General features: G+C 42.0%; 1 protein-coding gene across 2 annotated transcripts in view; it reads right to left on the bottom strand.

Annotated features, from left to right (window-relative positions):
- The window catches only part of opn7b (opsin 7, group member b), a 147,592-nt gene extending 120,503 nt beyond the window's left edge, over window positions 1-27,089 (bottom strand). For both annotated transcript variants that reach the window (XM_041855723.2, XM_041855724.2), the window contains exon 1: window positions 26,850-27,089. The gene's annotated coding sequence lies outside the window, so the exon portion shown is untranslated. The remainder of the gene's footprint in view (window positions 1-26,849) is intronic.
- Between the last annotated feature and the right edge of the window lie 414 nt (window positions 27,090-27,503).

Here is a 27,503-nt window from a genome sequence, read left to right as displayed (position 1 = left end):
TCTTGTCTTTATCTGACTGTGTTCATCTTGTCTTTATCTGACTGTGTTCATCTTGTCTTTATCTGACTGTGTTCATCTTGTCTGTATCTGACTGTGTTTCTCGCTTTCTTTCTCTCTGAGTGTTTGTGGCTGTGTGTGCGGGATTGCGTGTGTGTGCATCTGTGTGTTGATGTGCCTCTATATCTCAATTTGTTCTAACACTATCTGTCCCTCTCCCTCTCTCTGTCTCTACCACATATTAAATTCCTCAGTCCAATATAGCACCACTGGCCATCTCCTTCCACAGCACAAAACATAAAATACACTGAGTGTTTCCATGACATAGACTAACCAGGTGAATCCAGGTGAAAGCTATGATCCCATATTGATGTCACATGTTAAATCCACTTCAATCAGTGAGGGGGAGGAGACAGATTAAAGAAGGATTTTTAAGCCTTGAGGCAATTGAGGCATGGATTGTGTATGTGTGCCGTTCAGAGGGTGAAAAGATTTAAGTACATTTAAGTGGGGTATGGTAGTAGGTGCAAGGCGCACTTGTTTGAGTGTGTCAAGAACTGCAACGCTGCTGGGTATTTCATGCTCAACAGTTTCCCATGTGTATCAAGAATGGTTCACCACCCAAAGGACATCCAGCCAACTTGACATAACTGTGGGAAGCATTGGAGTCAACATGGGCCAGCAGATCCCTGTGGAATGCTTTCAACACCTTGTATAGTCCATGCCCCGATTAATTGAGGCTGTTCTGAGGGTAAAATGGGGTGCAACTCAATATTAGGGAGGTGTTCCTAATGTTTTGTACACTCAGTGTACATTATTGAACACTAATCTGTATTCAGAACCATCATCATCATCAACTCATGGTTTAAGTGATTGTGCATTTAGATTTGTGAGTGTGTGAGTGCTTTCTCCCTCTCCATGGCTTTCATCACTTCAGAATGACAGAGCGCTCGATAGACGTCATGAGTCTCTCAGGTAGTTAAACTTCCCATAAACAACCCACATTCCTCTTTGCCCTCATCCCCTCATCATCCGTACTTCCTCTGCTCCCCTACACTCACCCTCTGTGCTATAGCTACCTACCCTCATCCCCATCTATCCATTTATCTTCTCCTCTCCTCCCCCGTACCCTCATCACTCCCCTCCTCCTCTGCTCATTCAATGCCACCCATAGGTTGCGTAGGCAGCTCAACTTAGCTCAGCACTGGGAGGTTGATGTGTAGTTTTCTGCTTGCTTCACTCGTTTAATCTCACTTTTTTAACCTCTACGTGATCGGTGTCCCATACACTGGACGGTTGAGCTAACGTGCGCTAATGTGATTAGCATGACTGTTGTCAGTAACAGAAAACTTTCCAGGACATAGATATGTCTTAAATGGGCAGAAAGCTTAAAATCTTGTTAATCTAACTGCACTGTCCAATTTACAGTAGCTATTGCAGTGAAAAAATACCATCCTATTGTTTGAGGAGGGTGCACAACAACAACAAAACGTATCACGGTAACTGGTTTGATACATTCACCTCTGAAGGTAAATAATGTACAGTACTTACATTCAGTAATCTTGCTCTGATTTGTCATCATAAGGGTCCCAGAGATAAAATGTAGCATAGTTTTGTTTGATAAAATCCATTTTTATATTCAAATGTAGGAACTGGGTTCTAGCTCCGTGTAGCTCAGTTGGTAGAGCATGGCGTTTGCAACGCCAGGGTTGTGGGTTTGATTCCCATGGGGGGCCAGTATGAAAAAAATGTATGCACTCACTAACTGTAAGTCGCTCTGGATAAGAGCGTCTGCTAAATGATGAAAAATTAAAAAATGTACAGTTTGAACCCCTGCTGTTTCTGGCTCCACACCCACCCCGCCCGGCCATCTAGATGTGTATAAGCTAATGATCCATCATGTATGACATTCCTGGGAGTGTGTAAACTTACATTTTGTATTACCATATCATTTTTGAATGTTCTCTATAGTTAAGTACTTGAAATGTATGACTTGACCAATTTGGCACATTTGGGCAGACTTGATTCAAAATAGTCCAGTATTGCAATGCTTCACTGGATTAATCTGAAACTTTGCACACACACTGCTTCCATCTAGTGGCCAAAATCTAAATTGTGCCTAAACTGCAATATTATATTGTGGCCTTTCTCTTGCATTTCAAAGATGATAAAAAATACATTTAAAAAACCTGCATGTTTTTTGGTTTGTTTTATCTTTTACCATATCTAATGTGTTATATTCTCCTACATTCATTTCACATTTCCACAAACATCAAAGTTTTTCCTTTCAAATGGTATCAAGAATATGCATATCCTTGCTTCAGATCCTGAGCTACAGGCAGTTAGATTTGGGCATGTCATTTTAGGCGAAAATGTAAGAAAAGGGTGTGATCCTTAAGAGTTTAAAACGGCAATCAGCAGTTGAAATAATAACAAAGCACACTCCACGCCCTGTTTTGGTAAAAATCTGAGGGATGGGGCTGGAGAAATGTAACCACGGTCAAATTCATAGACAGAGCAATGTATGCAAGGACTGACCATCCATGATATCAAAACTATAGTTTTAACCATGGTTTGAGGCTATAGAGTATTTGTTTACATTTACATTTACATTTTTTTTACATTTGCTAACAAACTTTGGAGTAAAACAAGCTCATATTTTGGGTTCTGATGGGGTACGACAGATAAACTAAGCTCATTAGGCAGTTGTAAGTTATATTGAATGGGTTCGTATCACTAATTTCAAAGTCCAAAAATGTCTATAGCAACTGCAGATTGCCCCTTTAGTGACTCGATCCCTCATTAATGACTGGGCGCTGGCACAGTGGCATACTGGCAGGTTTAAAGGGTGGGAGGAAAGGGACTAGGTGTATGCTTTATTATGTGTTTGAGTGTGTACATGCATGTACTCAATAAACATGTATGTCAAGTGTGGGCATGCCTTTCTCAAGGACGTTTTCTCACAGCAGGGGAGGGAGGAGGAGAGTGTGGCTGTTGATGAGGATGTGTTTCCATGGATGCGACTCTTCCATAACACAAAGTGAGAGGAAATGTGTCACCTTATATGATGTGGATTTAAATTATTGTTTCATTGGAGCGGACCCCTTGTTATGGTAATGACCTCCGTTGTTATGCAATCAGTGGGTTGTCAGACAGGTGTGACCTGCGTAGCTTGAGAAATGGGAAAGAAATAATGAAAAATGTGTAAATGTAATAAGCTATGGGTACGTCTGTTTTAGAGAAATGTTTCCCTCCGTTGCTGGGAGCACTTTAAAACATTGAATATTCAATTAAACCAAGAAAGGTGTGGATTTTACCAGTCTTAATTGAATTTAAGCCACATACAGTATATTCATGCTCAACAGAAACTCAAGCCATTCCATATGTCAGACATCATCTAAACTGTGTAGCCCTGATGAAGAAAGCCACCACTTAGTGTTTCAGAGGGTAGTAAAGAGAATACACTGACACATGTCACACCTGCAAAATGTGTGTAGGTGCGGTAAGCGGAGAGCTGAACCCTGTGTGGCTGCCTGTCAATGGGTTTGTCACGTCATCCTTATGCAACATTCACCAATAACACACACACACACACACACATTGAAACACGCAATCACGACACACAAATAATTGATCTTCCCAAGATCAACATGGTAGGCTTATAAACACCTGCCTTTGCATCACATGTATGGGAGGACATGTAGCAGATTGTAAATAACTGCCAGTCAGGAACATTCACTAGCTCATGACTGACAGACAATTGAGTTGAAGTACATGCATAAAGGACCAGCATTTAGAAACTATCTGCAGTACCGTATTAATACCTCTGTTCGTAACCAGCCAATGAAAGTGTTTGCCATTCAATTCCAATGCATTTCCATACAGCATTTTTGACATGCCCAACAAGATAGAAAAAACATCACTAAATATAAGAGTTTCATAGTATCTATGAAACTATTAGATTTAGTTATATGTATCTCATCTGGCATGTAAAAATGCTGTGTGCCAGACATTTTAAAGCTTTGTTTTCTTCCAGCAAGCATGCAATCAAGATGGAGGGATGTAGCGTAAAAAATCCAAAGGATTAAAATGGAAGGGGGGGGTTCTATAATAGAATTTGGCCTCACTGCTATTAGCCCATGGAAACTCAATGAATAACAGATTCATACAGTACATGGAAAAACAGATTTTTAGTCATTTAGCAGATGCTCTTATCCAGGGCGACTTACAGTTAGTGAGTACATACATTATTATTATATATTTTTTTTTTTACATGCTGGCCCCCCGTGGGAATCGAACCCACAACCCTGGCATTGCAAGCGCCATGCTCTACCAACTGAGCTACTTCCATTCATCTATTCATTTTTTCATTTTTTAAACTTTTTTTAAACTGGTACCGGGCTACCTTCAGATGAGTCTTGTGAGGCTTGTAGGTGTCCTAGTGTGAGTGTGTGTGTGTGTGCGTGTGTGTGTGTGCATGTGTGTGTGTGTGTAGCATATCACAGGTGCCTTTATTTGGACAGACAGCCTTATACATAATGCATGTTGGGCTTAAAGGATGGCTGACATTTGGTTATTTGTCAGTTAGGATATACCAGCTCTAGGGAAATGGTCTGTGTCCCTAGATACTCTGGAGCCTCACACACACACACACACACACACACACACACACACACACACACACACACACACATTGCAAAACACACAGACACACACAAAGTAGGCGGGAAGGCAGGGTTTGATACCATTTGACAGAACAGCAAGGGAATGCCCCTGTCTCTGTGTCAGTGTTCAACATACAGGGAAGGTTTTGGAAACCCTCTGGGCCAGTCGATCATCCCCATCGGTGGCCCGCTTGGGCCAGTAATTATTTTATATATTTTTAATAATGGTCATTTTAACCTAGGCTGTATCATTGATAAAAAATAGAAACTGTTCCCAAAACTGTTTGTTCATTATCTAGATTATTTATCACACGCGCGCCCTAGGATCTTAATTTGAGCCAGTTTGCTACAGCAGGAAAATAATCCTGGAGTAACAGGAAATGTGAATTATTATCTGGATTATAATTAATGGATATTATTTTTCATTAGGGCAAATCAAGTCTGACATTTGAAAGTGGAAATTACAAACTTTAGAAGCCCTTTTAAACCTCAATTACACTACTTATGTGCATGTCCTGCTGGGCAGGAAAATTCTCAGCAAAAAAAGCCCTCAAATAGCTGGTTGTTACGTGGAGCAAAGACTGACAACAGTAGCAGTAGGAAAGATGTATGGTATCTACCAATAAATGCTAAGGCAAACCAGGTGTTAAAAAAAAATCGAAGTCTTGGTTGAATATTTGCAATGCGCAATTCAATCAACTTAGAATAGCCTACCTTGAAATCTGACATTTCCTCTAGTCTATTTGGTCCTTGAAAAGTCCTTGAAGTTATGGTAGCCGACTTAGAAGTTCTACTGCTCCAATATAATTATTCCGTTATTTCATTTCTGATCAGTTTTTATGAGAGATGTAGGCGCTTTCATTTGTTTCCCGCCATTTCAATAGAAAGGTGTTGCGCTAGTCTGTTGGCTTATTGCAGTAAAACCATGTGTGGTTATTAGGCTATGAGCAAGACAACATTGAATGTTGCCTTTAACTGTCACGGATACAGCCGAGGCTGCCCCTCCTCCTTGTTTGGGCAGGCTTCGGCGTTTGTCGTCACCGGAGTACTAGCTGCCACCGATTGATGTTTCTGTGTCACACTAGTCCTTTCTTTATTATTCACACCTGTTACTCATTAGGCTTATTGGTTTCCCTATATTACCTCTGTTTTCCCTCCTGGGTTTGTGCGTGATTGTTCGTTGTTACGTCGTCTGTTGAGCTGTTGTTTTGCTCTTCCCTGCGTGGAGGGTTTGCTATGGTTTACTTTGTGTTTAGTAAAGCCATACTTTTCTCAGTTCTGTGTCCTGCGCCTGATTCCGTTTCACCACTTCACCCAGACGCTGACATCAACTTGTTTTTCAATACAAAGCGTTGCATTAGAAAGGGAACATGGAAACTTATTCAAGAAAGATCAAGTGTAATATATTATAAAAATAAAGCAAACTGGATGGAATATGGAGACAAATGCACCAAATTCTTTTTTAAATTTTCAACATAGAAATGCTACCAAAAATAATTTACTGGAACTGGTTACAATTAAAATGAATAGCCATACAGAAAGACTCATGTGAAGGTGCAATTACAGTGGAGGGACTTCTGGATGCAATTAAAGACTTAATAATAATATGCCATTTAGCAGACGCTTTTATCCAAAGCAACTTACAGTCATGTGCGCATACATTTTTACGTATGGGTATTCCCGGGGATCGAACCCACTACCCTGGCGTTACAAGCGCCATGTTCTACCAATTGAGCTACAGAGGACCACCCAAGTTGGAGAAAAATCCAGGGTTGGATGGCATACCAGTCAAGGTATACCAAACCTTTTTTTGATATACTCAGAGGACCGTTATTAACATGTTTTAACCACTCCTATGTAAATGGTAGATTATCAGACACTCAAGAAGAAGGTCTGATTTCATTATTACTGAAGCAGGATACAAGTGGAAAATATAAAGATCCAGTCATTTAAAAAAATTGGAGGCCCCTTACACTTCAGTGTTGTGATGCAAAAATTCTAGCGAGATGAATAGCGCATAGAATTAAAAAGGTGTTGTCGGACATTATTCATTCTAATCAGACAGGTTTTTTACATGGACGATACATTGGAGATAATATAAGGCAAGTACTGGAAACAATAGAACACTATGGAAAATCTGTGAAACCAGGCCTGCTATTCATAGCAGACTTTGAAAAGGCATTTGATAAAGTATGACTGGGGTTTATATATAAATGCCTGGAGCATTTCAATTTTGGAGAATCTCCTATAAAATGGGTTGAAATCATGTAAGTAACCCTAGGCGTAAAATTGTAAATAATGGCTATTTCGCCGAAAGTTTTAAACTGTCAAGAGGAGTGAAACAAGGTTGTCCATTATCGGCATATCTATTTATTATGGCCATCGAAATGTTAGATATTAAAATCAGATCCAACAATAATATCAAGGGATTAGAAATCCAGGGCTTAAAAACTAAGGTGTCATTGTACGCTGATGATTCATGTTTTCTTTTAAATCCACAACTTGAATCCCTCCACAGCCTCATAGAGGATCTAGATACATTTTCTAACCTCTCTGGATTTCAACCAAATTATGATAAATGTACTGTATTCCGTATTACAATTTTTACATTACCATGTAGTTTACCAATAAAATGGTCTGATGGTGATGTGGATATACTCGGAATACAAATGCCAAATGAAATAAATGATCTCAATCCAATACATTTTAATAGAAAGTTAGCAAAAATAATAAGATCTTGCTATATACCTATCAATTTGTGGAAAAATCACCCTGATTAACTCTTTAGTATTATCCCAGTTTACCTATTTGCTTAAGGTCTTGCCTAGGCCTAGCGAACAGTTGTTTAAATTGTATGATAAAAACATATTCCAATTTATTTGGAACGGCAAGCCAGACAAAATTAAACGGGCCTATTTATATAATGAATATAAATTCGGAAGACAGAAATTAGTAAATATTAAAGCATTATCACTAAAAGCTTCAGTCATACAAAAGTTATACTTAAATCCGAACTGGTTCTCTAGCAAATTAGTAAGATTGTCTCAACCAATGTTCAAGAATGGCCTTTTCCCCTTTATTCAGATTACAACCTCTCACTTTCAGTTATTTGAAAAGGAAATAATCTCCCAAATATCACTATTTCTAAAACAAGCCATAGAAAGCTGATTGCAATTTCAATTTAATCCTCCAGAAATGACAGAACAAATAATGCAACACATATTGTGGTTAAACTCAAATATACTAATTGATAAAGGTATAAACTTCATAAATGATATCATAGGTAGGACTGGTGGAGTTATGTCTTACATGCAGCTAACAAAAACATATGGAAATGTCTGCTCTACCCAAAATTACAACCAAATAATTGCAGCATTACCTCAAAATGGAAGAGGAAAGTGGAAGGGGGAAAAAGTAAGGAACTTGTCTGTCGGCCCTGCATTAAAGAACATAGTTGGTTAAAGCAAATTGTGATAAATAAAAAAGATTACCAGTTTAATTTAAGGACCAAAGGATTGACAGCCGTCCCATATAGATTGCAAAATAGTTGGGAAGAGATTTTTGACGTACCGATTCCATGGCATAGTGTTTATGAACGGATGCGCAATACGACGCTGGATTCAAAACTTAGAATTTTTCAATTTAAATTATTATATAAAAATCTTGCTACCAAGAGAATGTTATTTATATAGGGGATACAATCTTCCCAGCTCTGCAGATTTGGCTGCGAAGAGACAGAATCATTAGATCATTTGTTTTGGTACTGTCCATTTGTAGCTTGTTTTTGGACACAGGTCCAGGAATGGCTAAAGGATTGCAATATTTACCTGGAGTTAACCCTGCAGATAGCACTACTGGGTGATCTGAAAAATCAAATCAAATCTATTGTTATTTGTCACATACACGTGTTTAGCAGATGTTATAGCGGGTGTAGCGAAATGCTTGTGCTTCTAGCTCCCACAGTGCAGTAATATCTATTAATTTCACAACATATACCCAATACACACAAAAAAGTAAGGAATGGGTTTAAGAATATATACATATATGGACATGGACTAAGATACAGAAGAATATTATAGAATAGAATGCAGTATATCCAGTGCTATGAAAAAGTATTTGCCCCCTTTCTAATTTTCTCTACTTTTGCATATTTGTGATACTGAATGTTATCAGATCTTCAACCAAAACCTAATATTAGATAAAGGGAACATAAGTGAACAAATAACATAACAATTACATATTTATTTCATTATTATTTCATAAACAAAGTTATGCAACACCCAATTCCCCTGTGTGAAAAAGTAATTGCCCACTTACACTCAATAACTGGTTGTGCCACCTTTAGCTGCAATGACTCCAACCAAATGCTTCCTGTAGTTATTGATCAGTCTCTCACGTCGCTGTGGAGGAATTTTGGCCCACTCTTCCATGCAGAACTGCTTTAGCTCAGTGACGTGTGGGTTTTCAAGCATGAACTGCTCGTTTCAAGTCCTGCCACAACATCTCAATTGGGATTAGGTCTGGACTTTGACTAGGCCATTCCAAAACTTCCAATTTGTTTGTGTGTTTTGGATCATTGTCTTGCTGCATGACCCAGCTGCGCTTCAGCTTCAGCTCACAGACGGATGGTCTGACATTCTCCTGTAGAATTCTCTGATACAGAGCAGAATTCATGGTTCCTTCTATTAATGCAAGTTGTCCAGGTCCTGAGGCAGCAAAGCATCCCCAAACCATCACACCACCACCACCATGCTTGACCTTTGGTATGATGTTCTTACTGTGGAAGGCAGTGTTTGGTTTTCGCCAGGCATAATGGAACCCATCTCGTCCAAAAAGTTGACTCAAGTTTTCCAAAAAGCACCTAAATGATCATCAAGACTCTTGGAAGAACGTTCTATGGACAGATGATTCAAAAGGAAGTCCAGGACCCAGTTGCACAGGGCGGGGTTCAGACCCAGGGCCTCGAGATCAATGATAAGCTTGGAGGGTACTATGGTGTTGAATGCTGAGCTATAGTCAATGAACAGCATTCTTACATAGGTATTCCTCTTGTCCAGATGGGATAGGGCAGTGTGCAGTGTGATGGCAATTGCATCGTCTGTGGATCTATTGGGGCAGTAAGTAAATTGAAGTGGGTCTAGGGTGACAGGTAAGGTAGAGGTGATATGATCCTTTACTAGTCTCTCAAAGCACTTCATAATGACAAAGGTGAGTGCTACAGGGCGATAGTCATTTAGTTCAGTTATCTTTGCTTTCTTGGGTATCGGAAAAATGGTGGCCCTCTTGAAGCATGTGGGAACAGCAGACTGGGAAAGGGAGAGATTGAATATGTCCATGAACACACCAGCCAGCTGGTCTGCGCATGCTCGGAGGACGCGGCTAGGGATGCCGTCTGGGCCGGCAGCCTTGCGGGGGTTAACATGCTTAAATGTCTTAATCACGTCGGCCATGGAGAAGGAGAGGCCACAGTCCTTGGTAGTGGGCCTCGTCAGTGGCACAATGAACAATAGGGACGGATCAGGATGCCCTAGGACCGGGGCCAATGTAAAGTGCCACTTAAGCGCATCGAATACGTTCCCCGCTTCTGGGGTCCAGGCGAAGGAGCGCACGCTCGTCTGGGTGAGGGCTGTCAGGGGAGCTGCTAGGGAGCTAAAATTGCGAATAAATCACCTATAAAAAATTAGCGAACCCTAAAAACCGTTGTAGTTGCTTGAGGGAGGAGGGCTGGGGCCAATCCAGTACCGCGCTGACCTTGGCTGGGTCCATCCTTAGGTCCCCCTGGGTGACGATGAACCCCAGGAAGGAGACTGTCTCCGCGTGGAACACGCACTTCTCCGCCTTGATGTAGAGCTGGTGACGGAGAAGGCATTGGAGGACTTGCCGAACGTTTTGCTGGTGTTCACTCATGTCCTTTTAAAATATTAGGATGTCATCCAAATACACGAAGAGCGAGAGTGAGAGAACGAGAGAATGAGATGGAGAAGGGGCAAGAAGTAACAGCAATCCCATTGTCTATCAATACTGCCTATACTGCCTGTATACCCTGCTTGCCTCACTGGTTCCACACTGGGACAGGGAACAGATGGATAGTGTCAGTGAACCAGAGACAGTCAACCTGGTGCCTTCACAGCTGTGGAGGGACCGCTCTGGGTCTGTGTGTGTGTCTGTGCGTTTGCGTGTGTGTCTGTGCGTTTGCGTGTTCGTGTGTGTGTTCCCAAGCCGATTCCTAAGTGACTTCCATGGGCCCTGTGACAGGCCTGCCAGTATTTTTTTAATTCGGATCAGTAGCTTTCAGTTAGCACTGGCACGGTGTGCCACTGGAAAATGTACCTGAATGCCGAGCCCTGCTGTGTGCGTTGCCGGTAGGGCCTATATGTCTAGCACTTTCTGTAGCTATTAGCGATGCTAATGATAGCCTAACCATTTTCGGGTAGATGGAAATGTAATTTAAAGGTAACTACAAAGTAGACTATGTCTACCTGTCAGAATCTTGACTATTTGCTTCAATCCAGTTTTTAAAACTTCATTACAAGTGCGCTACAGAAACACTGCTAACCAATCACAACTATCTGGCTGGTGCACACCTGAATTAAAGGGTAACACCAAAAAATCGAAATTTCTCAAAATTTTCTCAGATAAAAAAAAATGTCCACTGAAATGGTTTAAGCATTGCTGTGGATTTAGAACATCCAATTTTGTTGATGTTCTATTAAAAAAGTTTGCGAGCGAAAACCTATAAAAACTGGGGGAAATTACAGTCCTTTTCCCGCTTTCTCTTTTACATTTTGCTGTGGTATCGTTTTGGTAACTCTGTGTTTTATTGCACTGCTTTGCTTTATCTTGGCCAGGTCGGAGTTGTAAATGAGAACTTGTTCTCAACCGGCCTACCTGGTTAAATAAAGGTGAAATAAAATAAAATAAAAATTGGTATCAAGTATAGGTTTTTTTTCTCCTATTTTGCCCTCAAGACGATTTCGCAGAAAAGAACACATGGCACTTTGAAATCTGCAACAAATACATGTATTTTATTTTATTATCAGTCTCTTAATCTTTGCTGTTACTGTAAATCTATCCAAATTAATTTAAGAACACAATGGCATGCTAATTTAATAGATGGCTAATCAGGATTAGCCTGGTTCTGTATGGAATGCAGGCACATTATGGGACACAGGCCAGGTCATTAGCCTGTAAATGATAAAACAATTTATCAAATAATTGGTGTGACCAAATCATGTTCAGGTGCAACCAACAGAACATGTTAGTAGTAACAGTGCCACCAGACCAGTGGAAAAAGTTAGTGTAGAACCCTGGAAGGGCCTATACCAATAAAGCACAGGGGAACAAACACATGCACACACACCCCAAACACACACACACACACACACACACACATACACACAGGGGATGGAGATTGTTGTTGAATTGCATTTGTGTGTGATTGATTTGAGGAGGGAAGCAGGAGGCCAGTTAAAACCTGTTAACACAGCTTGACTAAGAGCAGAAACAAACCCTGGCAACAACACACACAAACACACAGAGAAAGAGAGAGAGAGAGAGAGAGAGAGAGAGAGAGAGAGAGAGAGAGAGAGAGAGAGAAAGGAGAGCGGGAGAGAGAGATCTATTTCACTTGCTTTGGCAATGTTAACATATGTTTCCCATGCCAATAAAGCCCTTAAATTGAATTGAAATTGAATTGAATTGAATTGAGAGGGGAAACAGGGTGAGAGAGCGAGAGTGAGAGAACGAGAGAACGAGATGGAGAAGGGGCAAGAACCTCTCTCCTAACTAGGGGTCAATTACGTTGATTGACTCTCCATGACCATAAACATGGAGATCATTAATTTCCACTTAAATTCTTATGAGATGGAGCTCTTCCTTCCAGCCGGGTCCCAGATAATCCCCACTCCCATAGATCTCACAGGATCACTTCCTCCTGAAACCACTCATCTCCTTCTGGAGTAACCATTGTCTACCAATACTGTCTGTATGACCTGCTTGCCTCACTGGTTCCACACAGGAAAGGGAACAGATGGATAGTGTCAGTGAACCAGAGACAGTCAACCTGGTGCCTTCACAGCTGTGGAGGGACTGCTCTGGGTCTGTGTGTGTGTCTGTGCGTTTGCGTGTGTGTCTGTGCATTTGCGTGTTCATGTGTGTGTTCCCAAGCCAATTCCTAAGTGACAGGGCCCTGTCAAAGGCCTGCCACCTTTAGCCATTAGGAAGAAATTGGAGATGCTCTGCAGATTGTATTCAAGACAGGGAATTGTAAGGATGGTAGAGAGAGCGAGAGAGAGAAAGAGTGAGAGAGTGAGAGTGAGATTGACACCAAATTGAGACTCTGCATACAGAATTCTGCAAACATATCCTCAGTGTACAACGAAAAACACCAAATAATGCATGCAGAGCAGAATTAGGCCGATTCCCACTAATTATCAAAATCCAGAAAAGAGCCGTTAAATTCTATAAACACTTAAAAGGAAGCGATTCCCAAACCTTCCATAACAAAGCCATCACCTACAGAGAGATGAACTTGGAGAAGAGTCCCCTAAGTAAGCTGGTCCTGGGGCTCTGTTCACAAACACAAACAGACCCCACAGAGCCGCAGGACAACAACACAATTAGACCCAACCAAATCATGAGAAAACAAAAAGATCATTACTTGACACATTGGAAAGAATTAACAAAAAAACAGTGCAAACTAGAATGCTATTTGGCCCTAAACAGAGAGTACACAGTGGCAGAATACCTGACCACTGTGACTGACCCAAACTTAAGGAAAACTTTGACTATGTACAGACTCAGTGAGCATAGCCTTGCTATTGAGAAAGGCCACCGTAGGCAGACCTGGCTCTCAAGAGAAGACAGGCTATGTGCACACTGCCCACAAAATGAGGTGGAAACTGAGCTGCACTTCCTAACCTCCTGCCAAATATATGACCATATTAGAGACACATATTTCCCTCAAATTACAGAGATCCACAAAGAATTCAAAAACAAACCCAATTTTGATAAAAACCACAGTGTGCCATCACAGCAGCAAGATTTGTGACCTGTTGCCACAAGAAAAGGGCAACCAGTGAAGAACAAACACCATTGTAAATAAAACACATATTTATGTTGATTTATTTTTCCATTTGTACTTTAACTATTTGCACATTGTTACAACACTGTATATATACATAATATGACATTTGAAATGTGTTTATTCTTTTGGAACTTCTGAGATAATGTTTACTGTTAATATTTATTGTTTATTTCACTTTTGCTTACTATCCACTTCACTTGCTTTGACAATGTTAACATACGTTTCCCATGCCAATAAAGCACTTAAATTGAAATTGAATTGGAATTGATTGAGAGAGAGAGAGAGCAGGGGGAGGGAGAGCGAGCGAGAGCGAGAGATCGTGAGAGAGAGAGAGAGCAGGGGGATGGAGAGCGAGACAGAGATAGAGATAGAGACAGAGAGAGAGAGAGAGAGAGAGAGAGAGAGAGAGAGAGAGAGAGAGAGAGAGAGAGCGAGAGAGAGAGAGAGAGAGAGAGACAGAGACAGAGACAGAGACAGAGACAGAGACAGAGACAGAGACAGAGACAGAGACAGAGACAGAGAGCAGGGGGAGGAAGAGAGAGAGAGACAGAGAAAGCAGGGGGAGAGAGAGAACAAATAGTAGACAAGGACAGACACATACAGCAACAAGATCTCACCGTTTCACTTCAGAATCCGAGGCTTGTCCATTATGGTAAAATTTCTAAGGTTGAGTTCAGGCATTAATCCCAGATGGTTAAGGTAAGGGTTAAGGTTTGGGATAGGGTCAAAACAAAAACAACTTGACGGGTAAGTTTAGACATTAATTCCAAATGGTTAAGGTAAGGGTTAAGGTTTGGAATAGGGTTAAAACAACAACAACAACAACAACAAAACGAATACCCAGGACTGGGAATGAACACGCGACACTCGGAGCCAGAGCTCGCGGCTTACGCCCATCCAACACCGCTGTTCACAATGCCCTAGCAACGTGCAAGCATACTTGATGGTAATAACGCTCAATGTTGCCCCTAGTGGCCAGGTCTTAAGTCATCTATCGATGTCCTGCTTACCTGGACGGACGTCCAATTTCACATTGGATCTTGAGCGATCTTGCTGGCTAGATTGCCATAGTAGAAAGCACAGAAGACAAGCCACATCTAAAAAGTATTGGCTCAAAGAGATAAAGGGAGGAGAGCGATCAAACACACACACACACACACAAATACGCACACACGTACTGATGCAAAAGGCACAATGCAGCCACTGTTTGTATATTTGTGCTCAAGTCCATATCTGTTTTGACAATTCTAACCAATTTCTACCTCCAGGCAGTCCAGATGTCTCTGTTGAATAGAGACTTGTCTTTCTTTAACAGAGCTCCAATGTAAGGCTGTGGTTACACAACTGGAAAACCCCCACATCAGAAGTCACAGTTATCTTTAGGAAATATCCCCAGAGTAAAGCCATGAGACACACGTGATGGAGGTGATTGTGTGTGTGTGTGTATGTGTGTGAGTGTGTGCACATGCGTGTTTGTGCATGCATACGTGTGGTAAATAACCAGAAAAATGCTATGGGTTGCGTTGTGAGGATGTGATTAATTGTATGGATAAAAGGCAACGTGCTGGCCTCTTCATTGACCTGTGTAAGGAATTAGATACGGTTGATCACTCATTGCTTATTCAGAGGCTTTCATCAATTTGGCTGAACCAGGATGTGTGTACAGATGTAGGATCTTAATTTGAGCCAGTTTGCTATAGCAGCTATATACAGTGCCTTGCAAAAGTATTCTTCCCCCTTGGCGTTTTTCCTATTTTGTTGCATTACAACCTGTAATGTAAATGGATTTTCATTTGGATTTCATGTTATGGACATACACAAAATAGTCCAAACCGACATCCGCATAGCAGTTGTTTTGGCGGTGTCTGAGTTGGAACTCTGTTAGAGCTGTCAAATGTACAAGCGGCTGCTGGCATTATACCTAAAGCGGACATTGCCATTGGCTGCACGAAGTCGCATTAACATAAATCTCATGCAGTCCTGTTTAGAAGTTTGAACACTGGAATGTGAGATGTAATCTACACCTTGATTAGGCTGATAGAAATCCTCATTATTTTGTTGGATGATTTTGAATTTGAGCATCATTATTTCTATATAACCTACACTTTCTTGTTCTGAACTTCTAACGTGAGTGGGACGGGTGTGGCTTCGTGACAATGATCAGGAGCAGCTGCTTACCGATTTGACAGATCCAGCGCTGTTACACCTCAGACACTGCCAAAACATCAGCTCTGCATGCCTTTATGGTAGAGTGGCCAGACAGAAGCCACTCCACAGTAAAAGGCACATGACAGCCCACTTGGAATTTTCCAAAAGACACATAAAGGACTCATAGACCATGAGAAACAAGATTATCTAGTCTGATGAAACCAAGATTGAACTCTTTGGCCTGAATGCCAAGCGTCACGTCTGAAGGAAACCTGGCACCATCCCCATGGTGAAGCATGGTGGTGGCAGCATCATGCTGTGGGGATGTTATTTAGCGGCAGGGACTGCGAGACTAGTCAGGATCGAGGGAAAAATTTACGGAGCAAAGTACAGAAAGATCCTTGATGAAAACCTGCTCCAGAGCACTCAGGACCTCAGACTGGGGCGAAGGTTCACCTTCCAACAGGACAACGACCCTAAGCACACAGCCAAGACAACGCTGGAGTGGCTTTGGGACAAGTCTCTGAATGTCCTTGAGTGGCCCAGCCAGAGCCCGGACTTGAACCCGATCGAACATCTCTGGAGAGACCTTAAAATAGCTGTGCAGCGACGCTCCCCATACAACCTGACAGAGCTTGAGAGGAGCTGCAGAGAAGAATGGGAGAAACTCCCCAAATACAGGTGTGCCAAACTTGTAGAGTCATACCCAAGAAGACACAAGGCTGTAATCGCTGCCAAAGGTGCTTCAACAAAGTACTGCGTATAGGGTCTGAATACTTGTAAATGTGATATTTCAATGTTCTTCTCTTTCAGATCTGTTATGCACTCCACCACTGCCCGACAGCCTTACCCAGAAGTGCATACACTGGGCCTATTAAGACTGACAAAGCAGAGATGGGTGGCTGACAAGGAAAAATAAAACACAACATGCACACACTCTCTCTGTCTCTGTCACACACTTTATCCCTGATGTAAGTACATTGTAATACTTGTTTATTTTATTTATGCTCCATTTTATTTTAGGATTGGACATATCTATGCCTATATATCCATTATCAATATCTACATAATGTCTCTAAATATCTATCAAATCAAAGTGTGATTGATAATATTGTAAAAGAGTATTGCTTAATGTGTACAATTTATGAGGAAATTCTGTGTGCTTTTTTCTGAGTTGAAAGACATGCCTCACACTCTCTCTCTCACACACACACACATTAGACCCAATGTAAATACATTGTTTATTTTAATTATGCTCCATTTTATTTGAGGATTGTGTGAGTACATTGACAGTTAAAGCAACATTTTGGTTTATTGGATATTTCTCTGATTAAAATGAATGTCCAAAAGGAAGTCGGCAGACCTGCAACCCTCTGGGAGTGTGTGCAGGTTTTGCAGTGGTGGAAAAAGTACCCAATTGTCATACTTGAGTAAAAGTAAAGATACCTTAACAGAAAAGGACTCAAGTAAAATTGAAAGTCACCCAGTAAAATCCTACTTGAGTAAAAGTCTAAAAGTATTTGCTTTTAAATATACGTAAGTATCAAAAGGAAATGTAATTGCTAAAATATACTTAAGCATCAAAAGTAAAAGTATAAATCATTTCAAATTCCTTATATTAAGCAAACCAGACGGTACAATTGTCTTTTTTTATTTTCTGTACGGAGAGCCAGGGGCACGCTCCAACACTCAAACATAATTTACAAACGAAGCATGGTGTTTAGTGAGTCCGTCAGATCTGAGGCAGTAGGGATGACCAGGGATGTTCTCTTGATAAGTGTGTGAATTAGACCATTTTCCTGTCCTGCTAAGCATTCAAAATGTAACAAGTACTTTTGGGTGTCAGGGAAAATCTATAGAGTAAAAAGTACACCATTTTCATTAGGAATGTAGTGAAGTAAAAGTAGTCAGAAATAGTAAAGTACAGATACCCCAAAAAACTACTTAAATAGTACTTTCAAGTATTTTTACTGAGGTACTTTACACCACTGAGGTTTTGTCATTTGGAGCTGAAACAGGGCCCCAACAGACTTCACATATGTACAGGGTTCCCAGGAGTGGCAGGCAAATATGTTTATTGTATTTAAGTATTTTTTATGTACAAAGGCCATTCCCTGGCTACCCATCCACATCGCTCTGGCCAAACTGACGTTTGTTCTCCACAGTGAATGTATGTAGCGATTAAAATTCAGGGTGAGTCATCAGGCAACCAAGGCCAAGGAATGGAGTGAGAGATGACCTGGAGGGAGTTCCAGACCTCATTTTTTTATGAAGCAGAAAAGCAGAGATGGGTGGCTGACAAGGAAAAAATTAAACACAACATGCACACACACACTCTCTCCTCTCTCTTTCACAGACACAATGTCTGTAAATATGTAAATACATTGTAAAATATCTAGGCCTACAACTATCTAGAGTGCAGTAAAAAAGGTTTTTAATAATAACTCACATTTATATAATGAATACATATTAGAATAATAATACATAATAGAGTGACCAATAGTTACTGTATTGTGTGATTGTTTAGTGTTTTAATTTCTCATTAAGTAGTGCCCTAAGGTGGGATCAAACCGTGTCTCAAAAGCAGCAGAAAAGGTCAAATAAGGTCCAAAAAAATCTGTTATGGCTATACACATCTGGCCACTTTGAATCAAAGACAGATGCTGATGCCCGTCCGCCATCGCCGGCCACAACACACAGTGCTCACTGTTGCCCCTAGTGGCATGTTTCCACTTTATCTCCTGATGTCTTCAGACATGGATGGACATCGAATACTGACTTGTATCACGGATGACCTGGCTGGACAAAACAACCGCTATGCGGATGTTGGCTAAAGTGGATCTGATTGAATAGAGCCCTAATACTATTCTGATAATAGTCCTGTGATCCAGGTCACAGCACCAGCGTAACCGAACAAGAATTCCAGGACTCCAGACAAGGTGAATGGTGTGACGCATTAAGTTGTTAGCTAGAAAAAGATGCATGCATTTGTTTCCTGAGTATAAATGTCAAAGCAATTCCACAACTCAACATTAGGTTGAACCCTGACATTCCGAACACCCACACTGAGTCAAGAACAACATTTTTTCTTACTATTATACCTATTATAGTGAACCTTCAGAGCTTCAAGTTATAAACAAAACAAGTTTTTCTTCCATTCCATTAAAACACAGTTTATCTGACTCTAACGTGTCAGAAAGTAATTGTAAGCCTCAATCCTTTCTGTATTGGCAGGATGCTAATCTATCCACGTAGAGGGCTACTAATCCAGAAACTCAATTTAGCAATTAGAATAACTGAGATTAAATAACTTAATGCAAAGCATTACACAACGCATATCCCTCCTTCAGAAGTCTTCCCTCAGATGCGTGCACCTGTTTCCCCTGATTTCCCCTGAGTGTTTAGATCTTAGCAACAGATGAAGGAAAGATCACCAGAAGATCAGCGGAATGCTATGGGCTGTCTTTCTCATATGCATGGCAGTCAGCTAGAGCACAAGTACACCAGCTAACATATGGAATTGTTTTACAATGGTCATACCATGGATCATTTAGCTATTTGATTTAGAATTTTAGGACCCCTTTAGGTATAAAAAAAGTAAAATAATTTAAAAAATAATAATAATATAGAATAAAAAAATATAGAAAAACATGAACTAACACATTCATAAAAGGCAAGAAAGACGGTCAAAAAATCATAAGTAACAAGGTTTTGAAGAGTTTCATATATCTAGGAGATATAAGAAAGTTCAGGAAATATTATTGTTTTTGTTGGCACAAAACTAGCTCCATACTACCATTCATTTGTATGGGTTACCTTCAGACGAGTCCCGTGACATTTGTGGGGGTCGTAGAGTAAACCTGAGAACACTCGTGAGAGTCTTCGCTTTCCACAGTAGGGTCATATTAGTTTGTAGCCCAAAAGGTTCAGACAGTACAGACAGAAGTTGGCACATCAGCGTTACCGACTTCAGACTAGTCCCGTCCCATCTGTAGGCATACATTTTACAATCAATCAGTGAGAGAGAGCCTCAAATATCACAATTATATCCACTCTATACATGAATCGCGGCACAGTTCGTTCCTGTTTCAGTAATGTCTTTGGTCACATTCGTGTGGTCAAACAAAAACACTCTAATGATTGGTTGACAATAGATGCTCCTACAATGCAGGCGATGGCTGCAGGATGAAGCTGGTGAAGAGCAACTACAGAAACTTGTAGTCGACTGCAGTCAAAACTTCATGACCATTGATCACATGATTTTTGTAAAGTTCATGCAGTTTACATGTAGGCGCAAGTTGGACAATTTCTAACCCCATAATGCAACACACTTTGAAAGGCAGTAGTCACCAACTTGACAAAAGTAATCCGCTCAAACTTGCCCATTGCCTGGGGCTTCGGCCAGGTGAGAGAGATAATTGGCCACACACTGTTTCAACAGTAAAGCTCTCAATTATTCATTGTGCTAGCAGCAATTAGAGTCTGTTTTTGGAAGTATAGAAAACACAAGGCTCATAGTTCTAAATGATCCAATTAGGCTAAATGCACAAATGTTGAAAAAACTATTTGCAAGGGAAAATGACTGTAATGACGAAAGATCAAGGAAAACAAAATCTATACTGAACTAAAATATAAACGCAACATGCATCAATTTCAAATATTTTACTGAGTTACAGTTCATAGAAGGATATCAGTCAATTTCAATAAATTCATTAGGCCCTAATCTATGGATTTCACATGACTGGGCAGGGGCGCAGCCATGGGTGGGCCAGGGAGGACATAGGCCCACCCACTTGGGAGCCAGGCCCACCCACTGGGGAGCCAGGCCCAAGCCAATCAGAATGAGTCTATTCCACGTTGGTTCAACATAATTTGATTGAAATGACGTGGAAACAACATTGATTCAACCAGTGTGTGGCCAGTGGGTAGCTACAAACTGCCTATGTTTCGAAGGGGCTATATTTGGGTCCGGCAGCAGAGGCACATTAGATTATTTAGAGCTCAGTCAGGTTACCATAGGGAGAGTGTTCCGTTCTCACACTTAACGGGAGCCTACTCCTCTTGTAACCGCCTCCCCCATCCTCCTGACCAACCACCAGCCCTGGAGGGACTCCACAGCCACGAGCTAGTCGCACACAGAACGATGGGCACACATAACCACATTCACCACATAGCAACCAGTTGTAGCCAGAAGAAAAACAGACACCTATTTGAAGGAGTCTTCATAACTTCAAAAATCTATATGGTCCAATATAATATGGGATACTATACAGTGGGGGAAAAAAGTATTTAGTCAGCCACCAATTGTGCAAGTTCTCCCACTTAAAAAGATGAGAGAGGCCTGTAATTTTCATCATAGGTACACGTCAACTATGACAGACAAAATGAGGAAAAAAAATCCAGAAAATCACATTGTAGGATTTTTTATGAATTTATTTGCAATTTATGGTGGAAAATAAGTATTTGGTCAATAACAAAAGTTTCTCAATACTTTGTTATATGCCCTTTGTTGGCAATGACACAGGTCAAACGTTTTCTGTAAGTCTTCACAAGGTTTTCACACACTGTTGCTGGTATTTTGGCCCATTCCTCCATGCAGATCTCCTCTAGAGCAGTGATGTTTTGGGGCTGTCGCTGGGCAACATGGACTTTCAACTCCCTCCAAAGAGTTTCTATGGGGTTGAGATCTGGAGACTGGCTAGGCCACTCCAGGACCTTGAAATGCTTCTTACGAAGCCACTCCTTCGTTGCCCGGGCGGTGTGTTTGGGATCATTGTCATGCTGAAAGACCCAGCCACGTTTCATCTTCAATGCCCTTGCTAATGGAAGGAGGTTTTCACTCAAAATCTCACGATACATGGCCCCATTCATTCTTTCCTTTACACGGATCAGTCATCCTGGTCCCTTTGCAGAAAAACAGCCCCAAAGCATGATGTTTCCACCCCCATGCTTCACAGTAGGTATGGTGTTCTTTGGATGCAACTCAGCATTCTTTGTCCTCCAAACACGACGAGTTGAGTTTTTACCAAAAAGTAATATTTTGGTTTCATCTGACCATATGACATTCTCCCAATCCTCTTCTGGATCATCCAAATGCACTCTAGCAAACTTCAGACGGGCCTGGACATGTACTGGCTTAAGCAGGGGGACACTTCTGGCACTGCAGGATTTGAGTCCCTGGCGGCCTAGTGTGTTACTGATGGTAGGCTTTGTTACTTTGGTCCCAGCTCTCTGCAGGTCATTCACTAGGTCCCCCCGTGTGGTTCTGGGATTTTTGCTCAACGTTCTTGTGATCATTTTGACCCCACGGGGTGAGATCTTGCGTGGAGCCCCAGATCGAGGGAGATTATCAGTGGTCTTGTATGTCTTCCATTTCCTAATAATTGCTCCCACAGTTGATTTCTTCAAACCAAGCTGCTTACCTATTGCAGATTCAGTCTTCCCAGCCTGGTGCAGGTCTACAATTTTGTTTCTGGTGTCCTTTGACAGCTCTTTGGTCTTGGCCATAGTGGAGTTTGGAGTGTGACTGTTTGAGGTTGTGGACAGGTGTCTTTTATACTGATAAGTTCAAACAGGTGCCATTAATACAGGTAACGAGTGGAGGACAGAGGAGCCTCTTAAAGAAGAAGTTACAGGTCTGTGAGAGCCAGAAATCTTGCTTGTTTGTAGGTGACCAAATACTTATTTTCCACCATAATTTGCAAATAAATTCATTAAAAATCCTACAATGTGATTTTCTGGAGAAAAAAAAATCTCAATTTGTCTGTCATAGTTGACGTGTACCTATGATGAAAATTACAGGCCTCTCTCATCTTTTTAAGTGGGAGAACTTGCACAATTGGTGGCTGACTAAATACTTTTTTCCCCCACTGTATATGGTACTTCAAGATATGGTAGGCCTGTAGAAACTTTTCAAAGCATGTAGTAGTCTGTAAGTGGTGCATATCTTCAGTCAATTTCAATTGAATTCAATGAGTTTCATTTGACACGTTGGCCTATAATAATACTGTCATTCATGGACCACATTCTTCACATACTGAACATTTCATATAAGAAATATATTGCCAAAGCAGAATTATTCTAGCAAGGCTCTCAATGTACTGGAAAGATGAAATGGAGAATTTCATTAGCTGCCATAGAGTGTAATCAGCTGCTATTCAACTGACTGGACAACATGAGCAGTGAACCGTGGTGAACTATGACCTATACTGTGTGTTCTCAATAAATGGAATTTCCATTTAATCTAATGACTGATCCTGCCACTGCATGGATACTGTTGTTAACTGCATAGAGACTGGTGGAAGTACTGAGCCAACTGTTTATCAATACAATATCACATGATACAAATGGCTACTAGGATTCAGATCAACATGAATATATACAAAACAATACCCGTGATAAAATACAAATCAATGAGTCATATACAGTACAATGAAATACATTGCAGTGTAGTCTACCGGTAATACTGAACAATTACATAAATCAGAGTACTGATACAGTATGACCAGAGTACTGTATATCAAACAGGAAACTTAATGCACAGCCGGAATGTTTATAATGACTCTACAGTCAAACAAGGCATCTCATAAGGGTGCATATCCACATTGTGGAGTATCGAACAGACAGAAGTGAAATCCGGGGCATACAGTGCCTTCATAAAGTGTTCACACCCCTTGACTTTTTCCACATTTTGTTGTGTTACAGCCTGGATTTAAAATTGATTAAATTGAAATTTGTTCGGTCACTGGCCTATAATGTCAAAGTGGAATTATGTTTTTCAACATTTTCAACATTTTTACAAATTAACAAAAGAACATTTCAACATTTTTACAAATTAATAAAAAATGAAAAGCTGAAATGTCCTCAGTATTCAACCCCTTTGTTATGGCAAGCCTAAATAACGTCAGGAGTAGAAATGTGCTTAACAAGTCACATAATAAGTTGCATGGACTCACTATGTATGCAATAATAGTGTTTAACATGATTTTTTAATGACTAACTCATCTCTGTACCCCACACATAATTATCTGTAAGGTCCCTCAGTCGAGCAGTGAATTTCAAACACAGAATCACTGTCACGCCCTGGCTCTGGGGACTCTAGTATGTTGAGCCAGGGTGTGAGTTTTCATGTGTGTTGGTTCTAGTTGTTGTATATCTATGTTGGCCAGGGTGGCTCCCAATCGGAGACGGCTGTAGCTCGTTGTCTCTGATTGGGAGTCATACTTAGGTAGCCGTTAGGCATTCATTCATTGTGGTTTCTTGTTCGTGTTGGTTTGTGTTTGACCATTGACTGTCACGTCATCGTTTTGTTGTTTTTGATCGTGTGATCATTATATAAATAAATATGTTCGCATTCAACGCTGCGCCTTGGTCCTCCTCTGTTCCCGACGAGCGTGACAGAAGAAACCACCAAGACTGGACCAAGCAGCGTGTCCAGGAGCCATCGCCAGGGAGATCTCTAGCAGATCTCCTTCGCCTCCTCGACTGGGTCAAGCCGGGTGAGGAAGAGAAGGGCTTGACATGGAAGCAGAAGGGCGAAAGGCTGGCGAGGGACATGGAGACCTGGTCCACGGGTAGGAGAGACGCCCAGAATTTTTTTAGGGGGGGGCTAACGCCGTGGACGACGGGCCAGCAGGAGACCGCGGCAGAGCGGCCCAGCGGGTTGGCAGAGGAGGCCGCCAGGTTACGGGGGCCACTGGTCGAAGAGGGGATGGAAGGTGTAGAGGCACGGCGAGAGGTACTGGGGTGTGTTACCAGTCCGGTCCGGCCCATTCCAGATCCCTGCGTAGGACCAGTGGTGTGTGTCCCCAGTACGGTCCGGCCTGTTCCTGCTCCCCGTACCAGGCCAATGGTGCGCGTCGTCAGCCCGGCTCGGCCCGTTCCTGCTCCCCGCACCAAGTCAGTGGTGCGCCGTCAGCCCGGCTCGGCCCGTTTCCTGCTCCCCGCACCAAGTCAGTGGTGCGCCCGTCAGCCCGGCTCGGCCCGTTCCTGCTCCCCGCACCAGTCAGTGGTGCGCCGTCAGCCCGGCTCGGCCCGTTCCTGCTCCCCGCACCAAGTCAGTGGTGCGCTTCGTCAGCCGGCTCGGCCCGTTCCTGCTCCCCGCACCAAGTCAGTGGTGCGTTTCGCCAGCCCGGTTCGCCCGCTCCTGCTCCCCGCACCAAGTCAGGGGTGCGTTTCGCCAGCCAGGCTCGGGCCGTTCATGCTCCCCACACCAAGCCAGTGGTGTGCGTCGTCAGTCCGGCACAGCCCGTGCCTGTTCCACTGGTGCCTGGTTCAGCACGGGTCAGCTGCTTCACGCCGGAGCTAGAGCAATCCGCTCCACCAGTGTGCAGTCCAGCTCCGGTCAGCAGGGCCAGACCGGACCAGGGGTACTTTGGGGGGTTAGAGAGCGAGTGGGGATCATGCCCGAGCCGGATCCGCCGCCAAGGCGGAGTGCCCACCCGGTCCCTCCCCTGTGGTATTTGGTTGGCGCGGTCGGAGTCCGCGCCTTTAGGGGGGGGTACTGTCACGCCCTGGCTCTGGGGACTCTTGTATGTTGAGCCAGGGTGTGAGTTTTCATGTGTGTTGGTTCTAGTTGTTGTATATCTATGTTGGCCAGGGTGGCTCCCAATCGGAGACGGCTGTAGCTCGTTGTCTCTGATTGGGAGTCATACTTAGGTAGCCGTTAGGCATTCATTCATTGTGGTTTCTTGTTCGTGTTGGTTTGTGTTTGACCATTGACTGTCACGTCATCGTTTTGTTGTTTTTGATCGTGTGATCATTATATAAATAAATATGTTCGCATTCAACGCTGCGCCTTGGTCCTCCTCTGTTCCCGATGAGCGTGACAATCACAAAGACCAGTAAGGTTTTCCAATGCCTCACAAAGAAGGGCACCTTCAGAAAGTATTCATACCCCTTGATTTATTCAAGGGTGTTGTGTTACAGCCTGAATTCATGGATTCATGGATTCAATTATTGTTTTTCTTACCCCTATGCACACAATACCCCATAATGACAAAGTGAAAACATGTTTTTAGAAATGTTTGCACATTTATTGAAAATGAAATACAGAAATAAGTGTTCACACCCCTAAGTCAATACTTTGTAGAAGCACCTTTGGCAGTGATTACAGCTTTTTAAATTCAGGCTGTAACACAGCAAAATGTGGAAAAGGTCAAGGGGTGTGAATACTTTCTGAAGGCATTGCATTGGTAGATGGGTAAAAAAAAAGCAGACATTGAATGTCCCTTTGAGCATGGTGAAGTTAATAATTTCACTTCGGATAATGTATCAATACACCCAGTCACTACAAAGATACAGGCGTCCTTCCTAACTCAGTTGCCAGAGAGGAAGGAAACCACTCAGGGATTTCACCATGAGGCCAATGGCGACATTAAAAGAGTTACAGAGTGCAATGGCTGTAACAAGAAAAAACTAAGGATTTAATAAAAAATGTATTTAGGCTGTAACACAACAAAATGTGGAATAAGTCAAGGGGTATGAATACTTTCTGAAGGCACTGTACTTCAAATAGCGTGCTTTGCCCCCATCCAATGCCCTGGCTGAATCTCATAACCAGGAAACTTGGCACAGTCAGCCAGGCTCATGTCCACTGTTTAAATCCCCTAAACCACACTGACCCGCCCCAGAATAGTTTTACATGCCCTTGCTTGAAGGACACACAGAGAGGAAACATGTAATGAAACCATACTGTACTCTGTGCTGGAATGGTAACCAATGTCCCACTAGAGTACCTATTAAACACAGATTACCTTCAAAACCTGTAGAAATACCAGAGCAAACAGAGCAGTCAAATAAAATGTCAGGTAATAGCTATTAGTAGCCAAACCGAGTAAAACCTAGCAAAATGCAATCCCCCCGTAAAAAAACAACAACTAAAACTCCTTGTAAAATGCAAGAAAGAGCAAAGCAGAGTAGCAGTTAAAATGTCATGAAAATGCTAGGATGCCTACCTTACTGGGATGCTACGCCAGGGCTGGCTATGCCAGGGCTCATGTGTTTTAGGTAGAGTCCGTAGCAGAGCCTTCACCCTTAGGTGGGAGAACCATCACTGGAGCAGCGGAGAAACACAATGCATGCTGTAGACTTGCGAGCAACTCTAACACACACAGGAATACACTCTCCGACACACACCCACAGTAGATCCGCGTGGAGTAGGGTAGCAGAGGTGCAGCTCACAGCTGTGGAAATCTGAGCAGGGACAGACATACGTGCTGCTGATCTGCTCCGCTCTCAGCACAAGCCTATCCTCCTCTCTCTCTCTCTCTCTCTCTCTCTCTCTCGCTCTCTCTCTCTCTCTCTCTCTCTCTCTCTCTCTAAGTTCAGTATGCCTCTGTTCTTTCAGCCTGCAGCTTTCTTTCTTATTTCCCTTACTCAATTCCTCTCTTATGCACAGTATGTAATAACATTTTTGCATTCTCACTATCCCTCTTTCTTTCTTTCTTTCTTTCTTTCTTTCTTTCTTTCTTTCTTTCTTTCTTTCTTTCTTTCTTTCTTTCTTTCTTTCTTTCTTTCTTTCTTTCTTTCTTTCTTTCTTTCTTTCTTTCTTTCTTTCTTTCTTAACAGTAAACATTACACTCACAAAAGTTCCAAAGGAATAAAGACAT

Source organism: Coregonus clupeaformis, chromosome 11 (genome assembly GCF_020615455.1).
Source record: "Coregonus clupeaformis isolate EN_2021a chromosome 11, ASM2061545v1, whole genome shotgun sequence".
In the NCBI taxonomy this organism is placed as follows: Eukaryota; Metazoa; Chordata; class Actinopteri; order Salmoniformes; family Salmonidae; genus Coregonus; species Coregonus clupeaformis.
Note: the sequence above shows the minus strand (reverse complement) of the source record. Positions and strands in the feature narration are given on the sequence as shown.